Genomic DNA, 7207 nt, shown 5'->3' with positions numbered 1-7207 from the left:
CCCACAACATGATGCTGCCACCCCCGTGCTTCACGGTTGGGATGGTGTTCTTCGGTCTTGCAAGCCTCCCCCTTTTCCTCCAAAACATATCGATGGTCATTATGGCCAAACAGTTCTATTTTTGTTTCATCAGACAGAGGACATTTTTTAAAAAGTACGATCTTTGTCCCCATGTGCAGTTTGCAAACGCGTGTCTTTAATAGTCTGGCTTTTTATTGTGGTTTTGCAGGGCATGCTTCTTCTTGCTGAGCAGCCTTTCAGATTATGTCGATATAGGACTCGTTTTTACTGTGGAATATAGATATAGTACCTTCAGGTGTTTGGAAATTGCTCCAAGGATGAACCCAGAATTTGTTGGAGTTTTTCTGAGGTCTTGGCTGATTTCTTAGAGTTTCCCATGATGTCAATTAAGAGACACTGAGTTTAAGGTAGCCTTGAAATACATCCCACAGGTACACCCTCCAAATTGACTCAAATCAAAAAGCTTCTTAAAGCCATGACATTTTCTGGAATTTTCAAAGCTGTTTAAAGGCACAGTCAACTTAGTGTATGTAAACTTCTGACCCACTGGAAATTGTGATACAGGGAATTATAAGTGAAATAATTCCTGTCTGTTAATCAATTGTTGGAAAAATGACTTGTGTCGATGCACAAAGTAGATATCCTAACCGACTTGCCAAAACTATAGTTTATTAACAAGACATTTGTGGAGTGGTTGAAAAACAAAGTATTAATGACTCCAACCTAAGTGTATGTAAACTTCCGACTTCAACTGTATGTGTTTCCCAATAGTGTATTTTGAGTAGCCTAAGCTCTGTACTTGAATACCAAACATCACAAAACAAATTATTGTCCTCAGAATGGATTGATGGAAAAATCAGGAGCATCCATCCCATCAATGTTCTGCTTTGATTTACCAGCATGCACTGTACTTGGTCCCAACTGGGGGATGGATGCCTTAGTTTGGGACTTGCTGTGTGCTCTTTATTAAGGAGAGGGGCTGCAGTGGCGTCACTCCTGGCCAACAACTGGAGCGTGGCCTAGTCTGATTGCCCTGCCAGGCTGTGTTTCCCATTTACTCCCCTCCATCTCTCCATCCCTGTTCCATCAGAGGAGCTCAGCGCTAGGCTGTCACGGCCCTACATATCACATCCCTGCAGCAGCTGTGGCTGGTTCACATGCGTGGGCGGGCAGGCGGACTAACTGACAGACACATACACGTGCACAAACACTGGAGAGCACACGCCCACAGATACATACATATGCGTGCAAATGGACACACGTGCACTTACTATGATGTTTAAATGGGGTTTTATTCTGTTGGAATCACGAGGCAACATTTTTTCATACATTGTCTAAATAAAATGAACAGATAAGGCAACGTCAACATTTGATAGATTTCAGTAAGMCGTTATTTAAACACAAGAATGTTTTCAGTGGCACGTCTTGCTCTCCTATTTTGCGTGTGTGAGATCAGCCCTTTTAAAGTTAATAAAATTGTACAGCTCACTAGGAACTGACATTTGAAGACCTGGGTCATCAGTGGAGCTCTTCCAAGAGGTGGGAGATGATGGGTCCTTTAGTGACATTTACAGGRCCAGAGGGATGCCAGGGGCCAGCAAAGAGATCACACTGCTATCCTTATGAGATGTGTGGCTCACCCTTCTTACTGTCTGATTCATAAAGCCCCTCACTCACAAATAATATCTACATCATAGAGCACAGAATCACGTTGAAAGGCACATCTGATTCCCAATGTAAAGGAAATTAACCTGCCCAAGATGCAACACGTGTGTGGTGTCTAGATTGTTGAGGACAGTGCTATATTCTTTATCTTCTCCCTAAATTGAATTCAGAAGCCAATACAGAATCAGGGAAAACGAGGCACTGTATGTTGACATAGAGAAAAGCTCTTCACGTGAAGGCAGACTACTGCAGGTCTGAGCAGAATTTACGGGGCATGCATACCACAGTAAACGCATGGCACAAGCCGCGCTGCCATTACCTCATAGTGACACCTCGATAATGTAATCAAGACCAAGTTCAGACAGAGGTTATCCTCCATTCTTCTGTCAGCTCACTAGGCTGTCTRCTGCAGTGTGTGATTGGTTCTCACTGTMGGTCCAGAAGGCCCACAAGGTTCCCCTGGTATCTGTTGTGCCTCCATGCTTGGCTAATTATTATTTGTGCCAATATACAGTAAAGGTAGAAAATAACATTGCAGAGCGTAACAACTGCCCAAGTAGTGGAGGACATGAGATGAAGTGGGTGACAACAGTGACAAGTGGTGTGGTCAAAGGTTGTCCTCCCTGATCAAGGACCAGGAAGTGGAGCTGCAGATAGAGTCAAAGAGATGTCGGTGACCTCAAAACTCAACTGCAGGATGGATGAACTCAGTAATACTACGAGTCTATAACCGTTGAGGCAAGGCCCTCGGATAATGGATTGGATTTATATACCACCTTTCTACCAACTGAGGTACTCAAAGCAGTGAGGAGTGATATATGCCAATTGGGCATTTAGCCAGGACACCAGAGTTAACATCCCTACTCTGTGATAAGTGCAATGGGATTTTTTTATGACCACATAGTCAGGACGCCCGTTTAACGTCCCATCCGAGAGATGGCACCCTACGCAGAGCAAAGTCCCCTTTACTGCCCCTGGGGCATTGGGATTTGATCTTAAGACCAGAGAGAAGAGTGCCCCCTACTGGCCCTCCAACACCACTTACAGCAGCATCTGGTCTCCTATCCAGGGACCGACCAGGACCGAGCCTGCTTAGCTTCAGAGGCAAGCCAGCAGTGGAATGCAGGGTGGTATGCTGCAGATGTCACACACATCCCACAACAGCCATATAAAGAGAAGAAAACAAGACTTACTCTAGTTTTCAAGTTCAGGGTTTCCCAAACTCAGTCCAGGGCCCACCCAGGACCGAGTTTGGGGGAACCCTGGTCTAGTTAAACAAGCTGTGACAACAGAGTTGATAGACCACAGAGTGATTTATTCTGGTTCCATCCTGGCACACTCATGTAATGATCATTCCTTTCTAATCAGAGAATTTAAGTACTTTAATCTGTGAAACACAAGGCTTTTCCAGCCTGCTGCAGCCTCCTCTCCCCCTCTCTTCTCCTTATGGTATGTGAAGATGTAATGAATTGGAGTAAGAAAGATTGGTCTTGTGATAGACTGAGAGCTAAGCAGAAACAGCCTGTGATCCTTGCTGAAAAAGTGTGCCACGTCTGCTGTCTCCAACTCCATGATCAAAGGCAGTTGAAATGTTGGACAGAAATAAAGTGGAATGGAAAGGGAATGTTCCAATAAAGAGTTGAACAACCACCAGGATATACCAAAACAGTTTGTTCTCACAGCTAGTTTTAACACCAGAGCAGATCTGTGAGGCCAAATTGAAGRAAAAAAAAGAAAAAACACTGAATAACGTCTTATCACTTCTAACATAACGATAAACACCTTCTCTGATCCAAAATCCCCTCCCTCAATAGTTTTGGCCACTGAAAGACAAGACCTGCAACTAGAGATGATATACAGTGCATTCGGAAAGTATTYAGACGCTTGACTTTTTCCACATTTTGTTATGATACAGCCTTATTCTAAAATGTATAGAATCTACACACAATACCCCATAATAACAAAGCAAAAACAGGTTTTTAGACATTTTTGCTATTTTATAAAATAAAACGAAATATCACATTTACATAAGTATTCAGACCCTTTACTCAGTACTTTGTTGAAGCACCTTTGGCAGCGATTACAGCCGCTACAAGCTTGGAACACCTGTATTTGGGGAGTTTCTCCCATTCTTCTCTGCAGATCCTCTCAAGCTCTGTCAGGTTGGATGCACAGCTATATTCAGGTCTCTCCAGAGATGTTTGATCGGGTTCAAGTCYGGGCTCTGGCTGGGCCACTCAAGGACATTCAGAGACTTGTCCCGAAGCCACTCATGCGTTGTCTTGGCTGTGTGCTTAGGGTTGTTGTCCTGTTGGAAGGTGAACCTTCTGCCCAGTCTGTGGTCCTCAGCGCTCAAGAGCAGGTTTTCATCAAGGATCTCTCTGTACTTTGTCCATCTTTCCCTCGATCCTGACTAGTCTCCCAATCCCTGCCACTGAAAAACATCCCCACAGCATGATGCTGCCACCACCATGCTTCAGGAAAAGTCTTGGTGGTTCCAAACTTCTTACATTTTAGAATGATGGAGGCCAATGTGTTCTTGGGGACCTTCAATGCTGCAGAAATGTTTTAGTACCCTTCCCCAGATTTGTGCCGCGACACAATCCTGTCTCGGAGCTCTACGGGCAATTAGTTTGACCTCATGGCTTGGTTTTTGCTCTGACATGCAGTGTCAACTGTGAGACCTTATATAGATAGGTATGTGCCTTTCCAAATCATGTCCAATCAATTGATTTTACCACAGGTGGACTCCAATCAAGTTGTAGAAACATCTCAAGGATGATCAATGGAAACAGGATGCACCTGAGCTCAATTTCGAGTCTCATAGCAAAGMGCCTGAATACTTATGTAAATGAGGTATCTGTTTTTTATTTTGAATACATTTGAGAAAAAAATSTACACACCTGTTTTTGCTTCGTCATTTTGGGGTATTGTGTGTAGATTGATGAGAATAAGGCTGTAACGTAACAAAATGTGGAAAAAGTCAAGTGGTCTGAATMATTTCCAAATGCACTGTAGTTCACCATACTGCTATCATTATTGTTATCCATAAGCAACACATAGCAGCCTATCTAGATGCAAACCACTTCCCCTGGTAAATAACCATGTCACTTTCTGTGAAAATTCATGAAAATTATTTTCTCATTCCGTTGGAAGTTAATTTACCGGTGAATCCTTGCTTTCACTGAAATTGACATCAATATATGACATGGTGAACATTTGTATCGCAAAATGTAAGGGGTGAATCCTTCCACTGAAATTGACATCACTGCACAACTAAGTGAACATTTTATTYAAGTGGAGGTTAGATTTTGCGATAGTTGCTGTGTTTTTGCTCCACGTTCTCTGCAGTCTGTGTTGAAGCTGTTCTTTACTGTCTGCAGGTACATGGGCCCACTGTCACACTACATTCTACACTACAGCCTCTCCCTCCAGGTGTCCCAGCCTGGCCTGACGTAGCCTGCCATCTCCACTGACACCAATGTGCTGGAGGGTTCTACGATGACTGATGCCTTCTCTCTGGCTCTGCTTTGATAAGTCTGTTTAAATGGAAGAATTCAACTGAAGTGACACAAACAGAAACTTCASTAACTCAAACTGTCTAACACAAATTGTATAGCTTCTCCTGCAGTGGTAGAGATGAATGTAGAAGCGAATCAGTGGTGACAAAAACAGGAGCAATATAGAGGCGGGCGTAACCTAATCAATGTGCTACCTAAAAGGGAGCTTTCTAAAATGAGTTTTGGGTGACATTGAGAGAGGCGTAAGACTGATTACAGTATAGTGGAGGCAMGGAGAAGCAGGTGGAGCTGTCCATGGTCATTTACATCAAAACGTATCCCGTCTGCAGCGACCCTCGCCAGGATCCATCTGTGACTCTGTGTGTGTGTGAGAGTGAGTGAGTGAGTAGAGAGCGAGAGAGACAGAGACACTGTTGCCTCCAATTTAGGCTGTCCTCGGAACAACAGTCAAACATGAAAAGGCACAGGGATCCAAGACCTGGACAAACACATACAGTGGGGTCCGAAATGATTGACACTCTTGATAAAGATKAGCAAAAATTGCTGTATAAAATTATCAGGCATGAAGGTAAGACCCAGATGCAGACAACGTCGAATTAACAATGGTTTAATAATCCAACAGGGGCAGGCAATAGACAGGTCAAGGCAGGGGTCAGTAAACCAGAGGTGGAACAACGGTACCGGACGGCAGGCTCAGGGGCAGGCAGAGTGGTCAGGCAGGCTGGCTCAGAGGCAGGACAGGCAAGGGTCAAAACCAGGAGGGTGAGAAAAAGAGAGACTGGCAAAAGCAGGAGCTGAGACAAAAATGCTGGTTGACTTGACAAACAAGACAAACTGGCAACAGACAAACAGAGAACACAGGTATAAMTGCACAGGGGATAATGGGGAAGATTTGCGACACCTGGAGGGAGGTGTAGACAATCACAAAGAAAGGTGAAACAGATCAAGGTGTGACAAAAATAAATAATTCAAATACTCAGCTACATTGTATRCGTGTGTGTACTGGCCAAACCTACCACTGGTGTGAATGGCCAAAGAGCTCTATTTTCATGTCATCCAACAAATGTAAACTCCTAGAGTTTTCTAAATGGCATTGGCACTTGGATTGGAACTGGTGAACTGGTCAGATAACAGGAAAATAGAGCTGTTTGGCCACGAGTGGATCAAATGGATCTTCCAGCAAGACAATAACCCCAAGCACACATCAAAATCCACAAATAAATGGTTAATTGGTCACAAAATCAACATTTTGCAATGGCCATCTCCGTCTCCGGATTTCAAACCCATTGAAAACCTGTGGTTTGAATTGATAGTGGCAGTCCATAAATGCAGACGAGGGATATCAAGGATCTGCAAGGATTATGTATGGAGGAAGGGTCAAGATCCCTCTCAATGTGTTCTCCAGCTCAAAAACATTTTAGAAWATGTCTCAGTGCCATTATCCTTGCAAGGTGAGGTATTGAAAACAGGGGTGTCAATCATTTTGCCCCCTACCTTTTTGAGATGTTTCTTTTTTTTACAAAATGTATTTCTCTGAGCAATTGTATTAGTATGAAATAATATAATTTCAACAACAAAATTAAGCATAAAATGTAGCTCAGAATGAATTATTTTTTTATACAGTCATTTTTGCTCATCTTTATCAAGGGTGTCAAAAATTTCGACACCACTGTACATAGCTCCTGCACAAGACCTGTACAAGGCGTGTAATGGGCAGCATCTTACCCCTACCTCTGTTACCAGATGGCCAACCATTTGACCCATGCATCTGAATAATTTGAGATGTATAGACAATCTAACAATTKGAGACMGTTTTATTAAAGCATTAGAGTTTAGACTTTTTTCATCCATAYTGCATGCTGCAGCTCCACATGCTTCCCATTAAGGTCAGCTTGCATGGTGAGGAGCTTGCAACTTTAGCTAACTGATGTTTGGTTCTTGCGCACAAAAGACGGACCAGATGGTCCAATTTCCAGTCCAGTGGTTAGTTTCCTACAAGC

This window comes from Salvelinus sp. IW2-2015, linkage group LG23, assembly GCF_002910315.2.
Source record: "Salvelinus sp. IW2-2015 linkage group LG23, ASM291031v2, whole genome shotgun sequence".
Classification (NCBI taxonomy): Eukaryota; Metazoa; Chordata; class Actinopteri; order Salmoniformes; family Salmonidae; genus Salvelinus; species Salvelinus sp. IW2-2015.
This window is presented reverse-complemented; position numbering follows the sequence as displayed.